The following is a 19,510-nucleotide window of genomic DNA, read 5'->3' as shown; positions in this document are numbered from 1 at the left end:
ATCTTTCATTCATTTATCTTTAAATATATTTTTTACATGACAGTATGCGAAAACAACAACATATAAACATATTTAAAATAATCAAAACCTTTCCGCGTCTGCTTTATTAATCTCCATTCTAAAATAAAACATTTCAAAAACTTACCAGGAAATAATCGTGATAGGCTGCTCTTTCTTTATAGCTTTAATTAGGATCTAGAAGATAAAATTTCCCGAAAGTGTTATCATTGTTAAATAAATTACGGATGTGCGTCTTTACGTCAAGGTCGTGATTCTACATAACAACATCCGCTTGACCTCGCAACGCCAAGAAGAAGAAAGGCGTGGAACACATGCTTAAGGTATGTAGTAATAATGCATTTAAATAATAAACTGTTTTGTGTGGGATCATTTAAATAATACATTGAAATTGGGTTGATAACAGTTATTCATGCTTTAATATTGATATTTCGCCCACCTGTCTGACGTTAATTTATTTTGATCGTTCATGTAACTGAGTCTTGTGTAAGATTCTAGAAAGATATAGTGACTTACTTTTTTTTAAAACGATCAGTATTATGGTTGATATTTGTATTGCACTTGTTAAAAAAAATTTTTGCCCCCATTTTTCATTTCATGAGCTGAACTTAAATATTTTCTATGTCCCCAAAAGGCCTATTTCTCTCAAATATTATTCACAAATCTGTCTAAATCTGTGTTAGTGTTGCGTTTATAATTGTGGTTAGTGTGTGTGTAAGGCACTGCCTGTGAAAACCCAGCTAAAGTCTTTTTTGTGATGTATTGTTTTCTACATAAAATCATCCTAAACAATGAAAAGAACATTTTGTAAAAATATCTTATCTTTAATATTGGCTGAGTAAGATTCTTTGTATAAACCCTCAGTCTGTTCATTTTGTCTCCAGCCTGTCAAGATCTTCAGATGATGTTTGAGGAAAAAAAGTCATCATCCTCTTCGTCACTCTTCATCCGTATTTGGGGTAACAAACAGCTGCTTCCCACAAGAGACTGGACCGCTGAAGTCAGGTGGTCAGTCTTTATTTGCATTCATCCTAGAACCGTCAAGACTGCCTTTTTGCAGCTGCAATAGCAAAGATAAATGAATTAGGAGTGTAGCTTTTAAAATGCTTTTACTATTAAATGCATTATTTTGATTTATTTAAACTTAAGAATCAAATAGGTGTGTAGTTTAGGTAAAATTCTTATAACTGCATTTGTCTGTTTTACAACAGATGTAACTAAGTATAAATTTACTGGTTTTTTTTAATGTTGGATGGATCATCAGACCTGCACCTTCCTTGAACATGTTGGTAAGGTAACACTTCATCTGAGTAAATGATGATGCTTTTTTATAAGAACTTTTTATAAATAAATATTATTAATGTTTTTTTTAGGTAACTTACTCTGTATTTGTTCACGGTGGTCACCCCAGGGTCTCAGGACTCAAAACGAGTGATCTATGGATTGAACAGAAAATGTAGTATTAACAAGTGTTAAGTTATGTCTTTAAATGCCACTAATAATGTGTTTCTGTTTTCTTTCTCATTATGCTAACAAACGCTCTTTTATCCCTCATGTTAGGTGGATCAACACTCCAACCATCTGCATTAGGGACTGAATAAAGGATGCCCTCTGTAGCTGGGAATGTTAGATCAGGTAATTTGCATTTGATATATTTTTAAAGACACACACGTATGCTGCTTGTACACCGCCAGCGACTAGCAACACAATCTCGTTCATTCCAATGGAAGCTTTGCCCCATTCAGCAACATGAGCAACTGTGACCATCGACAACAGGAAGTGGGCATGTCCAGCTATGCCACAACGTTGAGGAAAGTTCAACTTGATGAAGGACTTTTGGGAGCAACTACCAATGAGAGTGAAGCAGTGAAGTTCGTGTCATCACTCTTTTGTCATTTACTGAGAGGATTGTTACTCATTTGTTTGTAGTTTTTACTAGGACAACCAGAATTGGGAACGCCTTCTGATAAACTCATTAAAAGAAATGGCTGACACACAGTGACTAGGTTGTTGGCGGTGTGAATGCAGCATAAGGCCTTAAACTGTCTGTGGCAAATATTTTTAGCACCCAAAATAAATAGGGGTGCTGCTTTTAAAGGAAAACACCACAGTTTTTCAATATTTTACTATGTTCTTACCTCAACTTAGATAAATTAATACATCCCTATCTTTTATCAATGCATGCACTTAATATTTGTACAGCGCGTCGTGAATGTGTTAGCATTTAGCCTAGCCCCATTCATTCCTCAGAGCGCAGTAACATCATCACTCCTGACCACTCCCCCCCCTTTGAGTTTGAGTGAGAGGTGGAGTAATCAGGAGCGATGATGCCACTGCGCGCCGAGGTTGAAGTGCTGCAAACTTAGTGCTCTTTTGCCATACAATATAGTTCTCATTTTTAACCGCTTAAAAAATTGCCACGTTTTATTTTGTGCCACCATACTTACTCGTGTAACTACTTATGTAAGGGTGTTTTCACATATACACTGTTTAGGTCGGCCCAAATGACGTGTCGCTCCGAGTACGGTGCGTTTGGGTCAGTGTGAACACAACAGCCGCACTCGGGTGCGCACTAAACGGCCGCTCCGAGACCGCTCTAAACAGGTGGTCTCGGAGCGGCTGTTGCCGAACTCTGGGGCGACCCACCTGTGGTGTGAACACTGCCGGACCTCGGACCGAACCAAATACAGGAAGTTCTCCACTTGTTTGAGCCACTGGGCTTCCGTTGTGACGTGAGCCGGGTGTTATATTGTGGGTTAACAACAAACAAGCCAATCTGGTCCGTTGCAGAGAGATTCGCTGTCTCCTTTACGTTTGAGCTGATGATTTTATAAATGCATAGCTGTCCTCCACACACAAATAGTGACATTACAGGCTTTTTAGCAAACGGCTCCGTGAGAAAGGTTTTAATAGAACAGCTACGCAATTTCGCGTTAAAGCAAAGAAACTTCACAAAGACGTGCATCGTTTATCTCCACATCTTGATAGCTGCGCTCTCTCTGTCAGGCTGGTTGTCGTGGAAACGTGGGGGTGGTCATGAGACGGTAAGAGCTGTCAGAGACCAATGACAGCGCTGACCGTTGTCACATGGTGTACGGTGCGGCATTTCAAGTAAAGTAAAAAATATGTATATGTGAACACGGACCGCACTAACTAAAAAATGATACAATGTATTTTGGTGCGCTCCGAGGCCGCACCACGGTGCGCACCAACATATGTGAAAACAACCTAAGAGTCTTTAAATAGGGAAAATAGAAAGGGTTGGGTGGCTTCTAAATTCATCCCTGTTTGGATCCTAAGGAATGAATGGGGCTAGGCTAAATGCTAACACATTCACAACACGCTGTACAAAGATTAAGTGCACGCATTGAAAAAAGATGGGTATGTATAAATTCGTCTAAGGTAAAAACATAGTAACATTTTGGAAAGCGGTGGTGTTTTCCATTTAAAGGGATAGTTCACTCAAAAATGAAAATAATGTAATTAATGACTCACCCTCATGTTGTTCCAAACTTGTAAGACCTCCGTTCATCTTCGGAACACAGTGTAAGATGTTTTAGATTTAGTCCGAGAGCTTTCTGACCCTCCAAAAAATGTATGTGCTGTATACTGTCTAATTTCCAGAAAGTTTATTAAAACATCATCAAAGTAGTTCATGTGACATCAGTGGGTCAGTTAGAATTTGTTGAAGCATCATTAATACATTTTGGTCCAAAAATAACTATTTATTCAGCATTGTCTTCTCTTCCGGGTCTGTTGCGAATGCGCGTGCACAATTGCGCTGCTGACGTGTTATCCTCAGAAATGTTTGCGAAGATTTTGTTTGCGAAGATTGTTTGCGAAGATTTTGTTTACAGGGTCTCCCTCAGACTGTAAACGAAAAAAAGCTTGGGTGCACCAGATAACACGCCAGCAGCGTTGTACGGCAGCAGTGTCATGCACACGGTTCACAACAGACCCGAAAGAGAAGACAACGCCGAATCAAGTCACTACTTTTGGACCCAAATGTATTTTTGATGCTTCAACAAATTCTAACTGACCCACTGATGTCACATGAACTACTTTGATGATGTTTCTATCACCTAACTGGACATGAACAGTATATCGCACATACATCCCTAATGGAGGGCCAGCAAGCTCCCGGACCACATCCAAAACATCTTAAACAGTGTTTCCGAAGATGAACGGAGGACTTTAGGGTATTATTTAAATCAACTAAAAGAAAAACAATCCTTAAATGGTTACTAAAATTGAGGTCAGATTTTTGAAAACTTACTGTCTTGATGGTCATCCAAAGTTCTCGGTACAGAAAATCTGTTTTGTATGGATCAAAGTTAGACATTGTCATGTAATATATAACAATGTAATAGCAAGTGTTATGTTGTTTTTGAAAATGCTGTGAAAATGAAAAAAAGCTATTTGTTTATCCACTATGCTATTAAATGCTCTTTTACCTTGCATGTTAGGCGGATCAACATTCCATCCATCTGCATTAGGATCTACCTTAGAGACACTCACTGGAGCTGTAAAGGGAAGCAGGTAAGTTGCACAACCCATCAAGCCTTTGTGGGGAACAAGGTTTCTTGTAGAATTCTTAGACTAGCAATTTTTGTGTGAGAACTTTAACATGATAGAAATTGTTAAACTTCAAATATGGTCAACCATGAAGCCATCTGAGTCTATATTGTCTGAGAGAAATTCTTACTCAATAATCTGCATATTGCTATAGATATGCAGAGTACTTATCTTGAAACAGTCGTAAAATATTAATGTTTTTTGTTTTGTAGGTCACTTACTTTTCATTCGTCCTTGGTGGTCACCCCAGGGTCTCTAGAGTGAAAATTACTCAATCTATGGATTAAACAGAAAATGTAGTTTTATGAAGTGGTATGTTGTCTTTAAATGCCATTAAAAATGTGTTTCTGTTTTCTGTCTCATATAAAAAATACTCTTTAACCTGCCCACTGGAGCTGGGATTGGTTAGCTGCATTTTTTACATTAACAAATAAACACACTAAATCCTAGGCTTGAACCTGCCTTAGGTTTTAGCATCCAAATTAACTAGGGGTGCTGATTTTTAAAGGAACATGCCCACATTTTGGGAATTTAGCTTATTCACAGTATCCCCCATAGTTAGATAAGTCCATACATACCATTCTCATATCCGTGCATGCTGTAACTCTGTCTGACGCAGCCCCCGCTAGCTTAGCTTAGAACAAAAGACTGGTAGTGAATTTGACTATACAAATCACAACACATAATAGGAAAATGTTTGCGTTATTTTGTCATGTTTGGAAGCCGTATGCTAGATGGAGCCATTCACTTCCAGTCTTTGTGCTAAGCTAAGCTAGCGGGGGCTGCATCAGACAGAGTTACAGCACGCACAGGGATGAGAAAGGTATGTATGGACTTATCTAACTCTGGGGGATATGGTGAATAAGCTAAATTCCCAAAATGTGGGCGTGTTCTTTAAGGATTTAGGGGTATTTTTGAAGTTAAATGAAGCCGTTTTACCTTTTAAACTGTCTCTTTAATAAGGACTTACTGAATTTCTTTTTTCAGCAATTTGGGACATTCTTCCAGTTGTCGGCAACTTTGTGAAAAAGGCTGGAAACTAAAATGCAGGTACTGTTTCATTCTTTTGTTTTTTACAGCTATGAAAAATAATGTGTTATTAATTGTACTGTCTATTAATTAATGATTTTATACAGTGTAACTGATTCTGCTTACCTGACTCATGCAGAATTCTGGCCTGGTGTTTGGTCCGTGCTGTCTTTGGCTCTTGCATCTCCATCATCCTGACCCTCTTTAGCAGCCTGTCCATGTATTTATTTGGAGGCCACCATGAGCACCCATCTGCATAATATGACTTTGTTACTCAGTTGTCCATGCTCCTACAAATTCTAAATTTTTTGTAAAGCTGCAACAAGTTGAAACCCTATAATTATTAACATTTGATTTTGAATGATGTAATTCAAATACATGAATAAGTAACAAAAGCAGAAATATATTAATTAAGACATTACCTTTTTGTTGATTGTTTACTGATCTATAAATCATTTTGCATTCTCATAATTGATCATCATAACTTGGTATACAGTGGATGTGTGGCTGTAGATAACTTTCTGAAGTCAATTTAAAAAGGCAAAAGTTAATAAATGCTAAATTGGTCAAATATACATTGTTGTATTTTCACCATTTTGATCTTATTTAGGCATTTCATAACTTGAGGGAAGTTTACGTATACTGATGTTTCAAATCAAATATTAATTTATTAATGACAGCTAATCATTTTATAAAGATTTTTTATAACAATATTTATTTATATAATATCAATTTAATACATTTATTTCGTTACACCTACATCACTGAGCGCAAGGGAGTGCAGCCAACAAATACATTCAGGTGTGTTTGACTTAACACCGAGATGCGCAGACAGCACGTGGTATGACATCAAGTACCGCGAGAGTTTGGGAAAGCCCCGGAAAAGGGTTGAACTCGCGGTACTTGATGTCACGATCGGTTTGCGAGTAGATCAGCATGAAGTCAAACACATCTGAGAGATGTGTGGGCTCCCTGCACTCAACGTTTTGATCATTCAATAGAGTGTAACCTCAATCGGTTTTTGCAGCTTCTGGGTCTCGTGTAGAACGATTTTTTGTTCTTTTCCAACTCGATTTTTAACTCCCTAAACTAGTAGGATGTTCCAACGGGTGAAGCAACAGTGCTGACGGCAGTTTCAGTGTCAAGGTAAGTTAATATGTAATGCATGGATGTAAGTTAGTCGATCTACAGAATCATCGTCTTATATTAATGTTTTATACGCTATTAAAAGCTTATTAACGTTTATCAATGCAATGCTATTCAGGTCGCTGCAAAGTCCCGAAGCCACGTTGTAACGTTAACTTTACATGTTACGCACTGGTGTGGATAAACCAGCCAGTTTAATAGAGTTATTAAATGCCTCAAACCTTTCCCGCCCTGTAACGTTACGTTAAAGTGGCCCTTATACGGATTACGTTCATTTCAGTCAGACCTTTTCCTAAAAACCACTCAAAACCGTTAACGTTGTTCTATTGGAGTGGTTGAATAATTGTATTTATTAATTGTTTCAGTTATATCTGTTCTTAAATTCGTATTTCTAACAATTAAAACCAGGAATGACAAGCTATAAGTTACTTACCAAGATTTTGACGATCAAACTGACAGAAAAACTAACTTAAAGCCGACTATTAAACCAAAAACATACTATTACAACGTGAAAAGGAACGTAATGTGTACAAATTTTATTATTTACAGGTTATTAATAATGTTATTTGCGACAAAAAAGTTGAGGGAACTCGAGCAAATAACGGTCTTCTGGTAAATATTGTGGTCACGTGATGGCCTCGCGACATATAAGTCGTTTCCGGTCGTTTCTCAAACGCACAGCTGCGTTCTTTTAAAAATATTTTTAATATATTTTTTTAAATAATAAGAAATACAAGTTCAGTCAGGGGGTACATTATACATATATAAAATAAAAATAAATAAGGCTGCGTCCATTTTTTTTTATTTTTAATAAGGCTGCGTCCTAGAATGCTGCATGTCTCGGCTGCCACGTCATCAAGCATCGTTGAAGGACATCTCAATCTGCTTGTTTGTTTTCTCTTTTGTTGTTTTAATTAAATTACAAAAGGTTTAACTGTCCATGTTGTAAAGACTGTTGATACATGACTTTTATTCACTGTACTACAGTATTGGATTTTTTTTTTTTTGGTGATGCATTGCTAATTTTCAACTTCTCTCTTTAAAGTTTTCATGCCATGACCACTGGGGCGGAAACCATTATGACATTGCCTTGGACATCAAACTAAACCATCTCATTCTGGCTTTTGAGGTGGATTCTAACCTCGAAATCTCAGAAGGACAGGTCTAAGATGGACGCAGCCTCCATAGGATGCAACCTTGCATTTGAGAAACACCCATAGAACGGTCAACTTACCCCATACTCTAACCTGAATGCAGGGATCATAAAACTTTATCTTTTACCTTAATTGTTAGATGGGTGTTGATACCAAACTTTTTTTCTCGTCTACCCAGGAGAAAGTCATGGTGTTCTGCTGCTAAGGTTGTCATAAAGTATGCTTTTTTCCATTTGTTGCATTAGGCCATAATATCAAAAGACATAAATTCTGAAAGAAATAAGATAATTTTCAAAGCATTAACATGAATATAAAAGCATTAAGTCATTAATGACCATCTTTTATTGTTGTTTATTTACAGCGTCTTTTATTCTGCTTACCTGACTCATGCAGAATTCTGGCTTGATGTTTGGTCCACCTGTTAGCTGGCTCTGGTGCTTGGTAGTCTTCTCAAACCTCTGAATCAAGACCACCATGAGAGGCCTTCTGAAGACCATCATTACGCTTCAGATCCAGTTGTCTTTACTTTGAGGTAAATCTTTTTTAACTGCAGCATTGAGCGTTATGTGCGTCGTTAATGGCACTGAACGCCTTGCATTTTTGCCCCCTACTGCAACATGCGTTTTTGAAGGAGCGCTAAGGGCAGAAAAGCACCCGACGTCATTTGTGTCTTTCCATTGTCCAATTGAATATGGGGAGAGGCAGGCCTTCCGTTGTAGGACCGATGTTTACAGTTATTAACAAACATACTTCAGTTACTTACTGTCTCCTGTGTGTTTATGCACCTCTCACCTTCGATCAAAGTCAGTGCAAGAGTCCTCTTTTTAAAGTTTCTGCTTATATGACAGTTAAGAGCAAAAGAGCGCTCACGCTTAGATATTTGATTGACAGGACAGCTGCCTCGGTGGTTGCCTAACAATATAAAAAGCTGCGCTGCACTGCACTGTTTTTTATAAAGTGACCAAATAAAGGTGCACCTTGTGTTTCCACGTCTTTAAAACGCATTTGGTGTGATTGGCCCCCAACAAGGGTTTTTTCTGCCACTTTTTATTTTTTTTCAGCTTTTGCCTTGATGTTGTATTTTACATTGGTAAATGCCTATGGACATTGGCTACTAGCGTTCTGCACGTGTAAATGCACATCGATGCGAACAACAACGCAAACGTGTAAATGAAAAGTGCCGCATAGCCTACTTGTGTAGAGGCATTGGGGTAGGTCTGACAAAATCAGCCTTAATGACAACTGCATCAGTCTTCAATGTTGGTCTGACTTTTACACAGATAAACACTCACTTTGTCTATCCAGACCTCAATGTTAGAGTTCAGACAGATTCAGATAGTTGGTTTTGTTCATTTTCTAAGTGTTTTGTTGATATTTTAGTTAGGGATGCACCGATATGGAAATTTTGGCCGATACCGATAACCGATAACTCTTTATAGTTAGGGGCCGATAACCGATATATATATAGGCCGATAAATATTCCTATTAATTTCACAATTAAAAACTCCCAGACTGCGGACATCTTGTCTTTGCGCTAGACTAGCATACTCTTCTTAAGCCCGCAACATGTGTCATCTTCGTGCTATGTCACAGAAAGCACCAATCAAAACTCCACATGGCCAGCAATGAGCAAGTGAAGTGGTTCAACAAACCAAAATAATCCATAATTTATCGGCTTTCATTTATCTGCCTAATTTTGCTATCAGACCGATAACCGATAATATAATAAAAATAAGCAGTTATCGGCCGATAACGATATGTCGGCCGATATATCGTGCATCCCTAATTTTAGTCCTAATTGATTATGACAGATTTGTTACAGCCTTATCTGTCAAAATGAAAAAGTTTAATTCAACCTCTGTTGTAAAGCAGATTTTTAACTAGTCTTCTTCAATTGTGTCACTAGCCTACCACAATCCCTGTGCACCAGCTATGGAAAGTGCAGACCAAACTTCTACCTCCACCTGTGAGTCTCTTCCCATATTTAGTAAAGTAATGAATGCGGTCTTACTAATGAAAGGTTTTTTAGGGTACATTATTTTAATTACCAAATGATTTCTCGGATGAATTGGATAAAAAGACAATATTTTATTTTTCATTTATGAAAACTGGTTGTTGCTGCATGAACTCAAGCACATTTATTTCAAACACATCAACGCATCGTCATTGCTAAAAACCAATGCAGCTATTTTGGATAAAAGATAATGCGCCTCAGGTCACACAAATCAAACACGAAGAGTTGTCATACACAGTGTGTACAGTCAGTCATTCAAATTGGATATACACAAAAATCAGATTTAAACTGACAGTGTAAACATAGTCTATGAGATAAAACAAAAATGTTTAAATGTAAGCCTTGCTAAATACCTTATTACCCATAGTTTATCCTCTTTATACTATGGTCACTTGCTTTTGTTTATTTTGCAGTACAAAATAGGACAGGGCAGATAAGAAAAGAACATTTATTTTTATTAATTATTTTATCTAGGGGTCAATAGATCTAGTTCAATCAACACCCTCACCATGCTCTCCCAGCTTTAGGTGCTTAGACCTGTTTTCTTAATCAAACAATACAAGGGCAGATGTTTCGGCGTTATTGCCTTCATGGCATGAAAGATTAAAATCTGCATTTAAACCCAAAGGGGATATGATCTTTAAATAAAATTGCATTGTCATTTTCTTGATTACAACCATAATACTGAACAACTTTAAAGGTCCCGTTTTTCCTGTGTTTTTTGAAGATTTGATTGTGTTTACAGTGCGCAATATAACATGTGTACATGTTTCACATGCGGTATTTTTCACACAATCTACATATCTATATAGTCCTTTCACTGTCCTAAAAACGGACTGATGTATTCTTTGTCCTATGAAGTCCCTCCTTCAGAAATACGTAACGAGTTCTGATTGTGTAGCTTGTTTAGTGTGTTGTGATTCAATAGCAGCTTATCTTAGCCAGGACGGAGTTTAGTCAAACACACTTGCTTTGACGTCATTCAACCGGGAAGTAGAGGGCTGTAGTACAAACCGGCCGTTCGCTGTATTGGAAGGGGGATTCTGTTAAAGAAAATACATCGCCTGGCTGGCAGTGAACTTTGAGCTTTATCATTTAGAGGTATTATTTATGCTATTACAGCAACATTACACACTAACTAAAGTTAGAAAAATGGGATCAGGAAAAACGTGACCTTTAATGTTTAAGTATTGAGAAAGAAAGAATTCTTACTGTGGTGGAGATATTAAAAACTCTTAAAAAAAGGGGCATTTTGGGTGTTTTATTTAAAGACCATGTCCCCTTTTAGCCTGACTACATCAGACTTTGTACTTCCGCTCAAGCAAAGTAGCAGAGAATGGTATTACCAGGCTAGTCCCCTTTGGGTTTAAATGAAGATTTTGATCTGTCATGTTTTTAATATTTTGGTTTTTCTTTGGGTGCAATTTATATAAATGAAATACTTTGTCTGATGTGATGATGGTCTCATTGTGTTCTTTTGTTACAGATAGAACTGAACTGGAGTCTATGAACTAATGCTGTGTTCGAGACAACTTGGATGTTGGATATTATTGACCTTAAACCCGTAAGAAGTCAGGAACAGGAAACAAAGTGGAGTATCCGACCTCTCAACTTGGACCAGATCGATCAACACCGACCTCAACGAGATGCGTCATTTGACATTGCAGACAAGGTGGTGGCTAGCCTTTCACAGCCTTACATGAACCGCAAACAAACTTTAAACAGCACGTAATATAGATGAACATGAATGTTAAATTATCCAGTAACCGTTTTCTGCCATAATTGGCACAAGAGCACAAACTTCTCCTGGCGTCTCATTATGTGGTAAACACGCAAATGTGATACGTGATTGACTGGAATGCATTGAGGTCGGAGGTAGGATATTTAATGACATAACATCAGAAATCAGAGTTGTCTGTAACACTGCACAATATTTCACCTAATTGTTAGCACCTGATTATCATGTTTTTAACACAACCATTGATTGGTCACACGGATGAAGGCAGCAAGCAGAGACATTTGTCCTTTGTATCTCTCTCAAAAAAATTAATCTATATTTAATGTTAAAAAACACTTACAGTAGACTGTGTTAGATAACTGTGCTCTTGGAAGTCAGCTTAAGTGAACAAATGGTAATGTTAATGAAAAGTTCATTTTTGTCACTGTTGCAAACTAACCACCACACAGAATATGAAGAATAGCCAGAACTGTGGTAATAAGCTAGCCCTAAAATGTTGGGAGAATCTTGATGTATTGGACACAGGTGTGTAGTATCTGTTATATATTGACGGTTGACAGGTTTGTTTGCATGTAATTGCATTATTAATTTGGTGTTGATAGTCCAATGTTGATTTGGGAGAAATATTTAATTTCTTTTCTTTTTAGATCCTTTCTCTTTTTAATGCAGCACTTAAGGATGAACCACCCTGATCTACTAAGATGCACAGATTCAACTCTGGCCCAGCATCATCCCCATACCTCATCTGCCATCAGTTCAATTTAATGTCTGTCAATTGCAAATGGTATTTATTTCAGTTATATTACAACTTAATATTGGGGGAATGGTCTACCCTTTTGCCATATTGAACTATGTTGTTGCCTCAACCTAGATGAATTAATACATACCTATCTTTTTTCAATGCGTGCACCGTGCGGCGCGTTGTGGGTGTGTTGGCATTTGGCCTGGCCCCATTCATTCCTATGGTACCAAAAAAGTTTTATTTTGTGGCACCATACTTACTGGTATAACTCCTCATGTAACAGTCTTAAAATAGGGAAAACACGAAAGTGTTTGGTGGCTTCCCTGTTTGGCACCATAGGAATGAACGGGGCTAGCTAGGCCAAACGCCAACACACTCACGACGCGCCGCACAGTGCACAATAGATATGCATCAATTCGTCTAAGTTGAGGTAATAACATAGTTTAATATGGCAAAAGGGTAGACTATTCCTTTAACTTTAATTGAGACTAGTATTGTGTAAAGCTGGGGTTTCCAAACTTCTCATTTCAAAACCTATTAGACAACTGTAATCTATTCTAGACCCACTAAAATATTTTTAAATATACATTTTTTAATGGGGTAAAACACATTTGTTCTCTTTCAGTGGAGTCATTTTATTTTCATAATATTTCATAATGTAAAGTAAATATAAGTTTATTTGCAATACCAAATATTTTATGGTATATTCTTTCAAAACCATTGTCATTGTTAATTATTAATTTGGCCAAACTGTTGTTGCATCATTACGGTGTAGGTGTACACCTTAACCTACTGTGTGACGGACAAGTAGGTCCTCCTGACACACAATTTAAAATCCCCTGGTGTACCGAATGTTGTATTGTAATTAAAGTTGCATCTAAGTCTTGTGTAACAGTCTCCATTATTTGTGATTATATTCATAGTGTCACATGGTACTTTCAGCACTTACTACATCACAGTGTTTTTAATGCTTTCATTTTTAGGGTTATTATAAATTCATTCATTTTTAAAGAATTACTTCTTTATGTAGAACATGCAAAGTCTAAAATGTAAAGTGTCATGATCAGCTCTGGGTCTTGTGCAGTGATTAAATGAGCAGGTAGTAAATGTCATAGCTTTAAGTTCTGGATGTAATGAACATTCAGCACATAGGTTTCATAAATTGAATTTGGTAAACAAACTTGTCGAAACAATTCATTCTGTGATGCTGGAAATACCTGGTCAAATGAATACATGTATAATGTGTTTTAACATTGTATAAGGTTTCTTCATCTATATAGATATATGTTAAAGAACGGTGCAGAGACTGCTGTCCATTATTGGTTACAGTGTATTTGTTAAAATGTTGCCAGTAAGATTATTTCTGTGTACAAGGTACTTTGAGTACCTTTATGTGTCTTATTCTGCACTTAAAACATGAACGCAATTTATATGCAGGCGTCTCGTCAGAACTGCAAAAGAAACTGCAAGTGAAACTGGACTAAACGCAAATAAGGGTATGATTTCATGTTATATTACACGTGATATGAGGTAGGGTATATAATAATTATATTTTATGAATGCAAATTAAATGCAAAACTCTTAAAAAAACTGGCTAATTATATGCAGCTGAGGGGTTTTTTTTTTTCAATCTTTTTGTTTGTGTTCAATACAATTAAACAAGAAATGAGTGTAAACAATGAAATGAGTTGAGCATTTCGGTCAGCTGATTCGTCTGCGTTTGCTCGGATTCAAGATCTCCAGAAGATGTATGCAGCTCGTAAAAATTTCGAATGTTTCAAGACATCGCCAAGACGTCTTGCAGAGATATTGCAGACGTCTTACTTTTCAATGTTCGCGGCCGATCTACAGAAGATGAAGCGATATTTAGCAGACGTCTCCGCGACGTACGTGTGCTATCTGGGAGTAGCACATAAAAATATGGGTTGGTCTGTGGAGACAACATCATTTGGGATTTTTAACCAAACATTAAATTCTCCAGTTTTGATTGTTTCTATGGATGCAAAGTTTAGCTTTGTACCATATGATCATTCCTCCTGAATCTCTGCCCTGAGAAACTGCTTTTAATTTAGTTGATGGTAAAATTAATTCCCTAAAACCGACTGGACAGCCAGAGTTTACATCTTTTACATTCCATGTTTCTTGTAAAATTATAATATCAGAATTCTGAATTTTTATTTTTGAAGTCTGGGTGATTACTTTTTACTCCAAAAATGAAGGACTTCAGACCTTGAATATTCCAACAAGAGATTTTAAAGGAAAACATTTTAACGCATTTTAATCGCACTTATTAATAGAGTCATTCGTAAATGCTGCAGACCCTGTTTTAGTTCGAGAACTCCGGGGTTGTGATGCAGTGTAAATAAAAGTAGACGGAACCTAAACGAACAGCTGATTTTAACGTGACAACGCATCAATTTCAAAGTAAAAATGATTTATTCTGGTAAATGGAGGTTTGCAACGGAGGTTTTGCCCAATAAACATCTACCAACAAACTACAGATTATTTTAACATGTATCCTAATGTCTGTTATATGTTAATGTTTGAGTATTGTTGGGTTTAAATATTGTTGTAATGATGTTTTGTTTCAATTTAATTAGTTTATTACGAGTTTAATTTACCTGTTAGCCCTCATTCCATTTTCCGAACCCCCCCACAAAAACTGTCATAGCCAAACTAAAATAGATACAGTTTATGAAGTCTTTGCACTAAAAGCATAAGTTTGGTCTCATTTGAAAGCAGACACTTGGAAGTTTATTAAGAGGCTAACATTTGTAATGGCTAATCTTTTAGGTTATTTGTTTTAGCCCCTTGAGAGTGAGTGGAGTATCCTAATATGTGCATCCTTTCCATAAAGCACGCTCAGAGATGCAATTCTAATGATAATGAAATGATTTATTGTCTCCGGTTTCCTTTTCCATCGAAATTACAATTCTATATATCTGAAAGGACCAAATTCACGTAGTGTAAGCATGCCATTTAAGAAACTTTTACCCTCCACCCTCTAACCTGCGTCTCACCAACACACCAGCTGGCCTGGCCATTAACATTTACACTTACGCGCCTTAGTGACGCATCAAAGAGGAGGAGCAAGTTAATTCATAGATTACACAGATTAGTCCAGACGATAAACAAACACAAGACAACTCCATAAATCCAAAACATAACACTTTTTGAATAAATTAAAATATTAAATTAAAATAAGGTATCTGGCTCCTACATCCTGGCCCCTAATTGGAAATGCCAAAAGCAGAACAATTACCAAAAAAAAAAAAAACATTCAATGGAGCCAGTTACTGTCATAATGAAAAAAGTTGTTATAGAGAGCTTAAATTATACTTTTTTATAAACTCCACCAAACATGTATGAAATATTGTTATGAAAATCTAAATGAAATTGGCCTTGGAGCAATCTAGAAATGCTCTGCAGTTAAAGCCACAGGTCTGACCATGTTCTGTTTTAAATCTGAAGATGATACCTCTAAAACTCTGTATTTTATGAAATGTTTTTTAGACCCATGTCATGTAAATTTATTTAGAGAAAACAGCAAAAATGCTAAGCTAATGTTTGTTTATTTATATCTCACAACATCCTTTCAGTTTATTGTCCTATTGCTCCGTGTTTTAAACAGACTCATTAAATAAGCATCCGGATGAGTCATTAACAACTTTTAATCCGGGATATGGCTGTATAAATGTTTATTTTATTATTATTATTAATAATTGCTCATAATTTCTATTTAGTGTTTTATTTCCTCCTTTTGTCTCAATTCACTTTCTTTTTATTAAAGTCCTTTCTTACAAAAAGAAACTTACCTTAAAGAAGCTTTACCAGTCAAAATTATTCCTAAAAACACATATCTCATATCTCCAGACAGCAGATGTTTACAGAACAGCTAGTACGTTAGCTTAGCATACCATCAAAACACTACAAATAAAAGCATTTATAATAAAACTCACATTATAACATCAAAAGTCGAGTGCTTAAACAATCATGCGTGATCTGATGTGGCTTTGGATCATAAAATAAGACCGAAAATAAACAATTTTATGTTATTTATGCTGTTAGCTTAGCATAGCATTACAATATACAGTACTGTTATGAAAATAACAGACATAGCGTTAAAAATACAGACAAACCATATATAATCTTAATCGTGTTTATTGTCTCCATGGTTTTAAAACATCAAAACATCTTTATTTGCATGTTATTATAAAAACAGCGATCGCTCGTTGCAGGTCACTGTTCAAGTTCACGTCTGACTGACTGACAGCTGCTGCTGAGCTCTGACGTCTTATTCTTTCTCAGAAAGTTTCATATGAGACTTTCAGACTTTAGCGCCCTCCGGCTTCACGTATGAATGAAACAAACTGAGTGTGAATGACTGCAGACTCCAGCTTGCTCATATCGCCATGTTTGGAATAAAAATGGGTGAAATATTACCCCCACTGCAGAAATTTGAAGTAAACATATAAAATTGAAGTAATATTTCTCCAAATATGCATACTTTGAATTAAAAGCCCCGATAGATGTTCTTTTATCGAGTGCTTTCATGACGATCACGGAGGAGTATTTTTATCAATGAGTGCGGCTGAGGGTTATATTTCAAATTAAAGGTATGTACCGTTTTTCATTTTCATAACGCCTGACAAAAATTAAGAAATTACTGTTACTAGGATTCTCAGATTAAAATAAAGGTCAAAAACTAAATCTTAAATCAAAACACTTTTTAATGATGTATAGTTGTTTAATGTAAGTACATTTAAACTAACAGTAATTTAAATTATGTAAATAAATAGCTCTTCAGTACATCCACGCCCTCGCGCAGGTTATCAGGTAATTTAAGTTTTGTTTGCTACTTCAAAAAAGAATTTCGTTTCAAATAATTTGTCTCGTAATTATAAACAATGTTTTGTTGTTAGGTTTTGTGAATATAAATTAAAAAGAACATTAAAAGCAACACCGTGCATCTCATTGATGCATATGCTACCGAATGCCAAAACATGCAGTGAGTAGCCTATATCACTTACTTTTCAAAAAATCAGCCTGGCAGGGCCCAGAAGTTAAATTTACACGCGCATTTAGAGCATACTGTAGCAGCACGTTTGATTCGCGGTGTGCTTAAGACTTTTAAAAATCAACTTCATATTAATTTTAATAGGCTACTTTGACGGAGGACACGCACAGAGAACAGCGACGGCGGGTAAAGGAAAAAAGTTAAACGAATAGAGTCAGTTTGTAAGAACATTTTTAAATTGACTATAAGATCATCAATATGAACTCTGAACAATGAACTATTATAAACATAACAGGAAGAAAAGCTGAAGAGGAACTCGCAACATTAAAGCAATAAGCATTTATGTAGGCTAAAGCTATATATCACCTCTAATTTTTTTTTTAATTTAGTTAAGTTTCAATGGTAACACTAAAGGCGCGTACATTATGCAGCGCTTTTCACATCCGAATCCCACTTAAGAAACCTATAAACGATGTGCAACTTAAAAAATATATTATGCACATTTTTATATATTTTAATTTTAATATAGGCTATATAGTATATTATGTTTTGTTGTTTTTATACGCGAGGTGGGGCATCCGCGCACATAGGTACCAGAACACAGACAGTCAAAACCTGAGAAGTCCCGAACCCTGCAATATTAAACAAACTACTTTAAGAAATGCGGGCCAGGAAGCGGGTCGGGTATAATATATATTTTTTTTTCTTTGCGGTCCGAGTTGCGGGCGGGTTGTTTATACATTGACCCGCGCATCACTGGTAAGCGTCGACAAGAGCATGGTTGTGTGTAAGATATGCAACAAGGAATTCACATATCACCGCAGCACATCGAGCCTCAAGTATAATCTCAATGCAAAACATACAGCAGCTAGCGTGGACATTAGCCCGACTCCGGGTACAACGACTTGGTTGAACAAAAATAAACAATATTTTGTTAAGCTTATGTATTCAGTCATTATTCATAAAAATCCATGTAAAAATACTTCTTAATGTTCTCAGGTCAAATATTTATATGAGATTAATGCGATTAATTTAGATTAATTAATTACAAAGCCTCTAATTAATTAGATTAATTTTTTTAATCGAGTCCCGGCCCTAATAATAACATCAGTCCATTCACTGACCCATTATATGAGAGCAAGTAAGTAAGAGTAAGCATCTCCATCTCTGAGCTCACTGGATGAAGATTGAGTTTTACCTGTACTGGTCCTGGAGTGAGTCTTAGATCTGACTGCTTCAGCATACGTCTGACTGTTCGGTCCCTGCATTTGAGAGGGGACTGTCGGTCTTGCCATCTGATGTTGATCATGGAGTGTTGCAGAGTCCGTCCTGGGGTTTGTCCAATCAGTGTTCAGACAGTGAAGGGGACGCTGAGGTGGTTTTACGTGGTGTGGACGAGGCGGCTGCGTTGTGCTGGAGCTGCGGTTCAGTGTCGTGTCCTTCAGGCTCTTTGCAAAGATGGGTACTGCTCGCCTGTGGAGATGGACGTGGTCATAGAGGCTGCTCAGATTCAGAGTCGGGTGTTGAGCCAGGTGTACATTGGGCTTTAGGGTACAGTGTCTAGACACCCTTATGTTAATGCTCCTGATGGTGTCTGGGTGGAAATCAGTACGCAGCAGCAGGGTCGAGAGAATGATTTTGGATGTGGGTAAATGTATGGATGCTTTCTCCGTCACATTTATAAGAGCTGTAGCGACTCGCTCTTGCTGAGCTCTCAGGTCATTGGTTCCAGTGTGAATAATGATGTGACTCGGGGAACCCAATTGTTCCTCACATAGGACCTCCAGTGCCTTCTCTGTGTTCGGACACCCTATTTTTCTTACATTTTGATTTGGGATCTTTTCGTTAAGAAATTTTCCTTTTGAGTCCATCAGAAGTACAATCTGAGGTTGTGATTGATTGTTGTTGCTGGATGGATGAGGGCTGCTGCTGATGTTTGTGTCAGAGGTTGGAGGAGAGGGTCACTCTTCATAACTGGAAGATGATTTTTGTCGCTCTTTCTGACCTCTCTCAGCTCTTCTATCTCGTGTCTCATTGTACAAAGTTGTTTGTTGTATTCTTCTCTTTGGTTTTTCAG

The 19,510-nt window shown here is 36.9% G+C and overlaps 1 long non-coding RNA gene across 3 annotated transcripts; it reads right to left on the bottom strand.

The window, feature by feature from the left end:
* Window positions 1–335: 335 nt before the first annotated feature.
* Window positions 336–8,186, bottom strand: LOC129441738 (uncharacterized). 3 transcript variants are annotated; one of them, XR_012367985.1, is made up of 9 exons: window positions 7,202–7,815; window positions 6,045–6,143; window positions 5,749–5,874; window positions 5,564–5,632; window positions 4,815–4,869; window positions 4,473–4,541; window positions 4,295–4,332; window positions 1,401–1,454; window positions 336–1,078 (listed from the first exon to the last, which is right to left on the bottom strand). It is a non-coding gene; the product is annotated as an uncharacterized lncRNA (long non-coding RNA). The 3 variants fall into 3 exon arrangements; XR_012367987.1 differs by lacking the exon at window positions 7,202–7,815 and adding an exon at window positions 8,050–8,186 and having other exon boundaries at window positions 5,749–6,143; XR_012367986.1 differs by having other exon boundaries at window positions 5,564–5,672; window positions 5,749–6,143.
* Window positions 8,187–19,510: the final 11,324 nt, after the last annotated feature.

This window comes from Misgurnus anguillicaudatus, chromosome 25 (genome assembly GCF_027580225.2).
Source record: "Misgurnus anguillicaudatus chromosome 25, ASM2758022v2, whole genome shotgun sequence".
In the NCBI taxonomy this organism is placed as follows: domain Eukaryota; kingdom Metazoa; phylum Chordata; class Actinopteri; order Cypriniformes; family Cobitidae; genus Misgurnus; species Misgurnus anguillicaudatus.
This window is presented reverse-complemented; position numbering and strand designations above follow the sequence as displayed.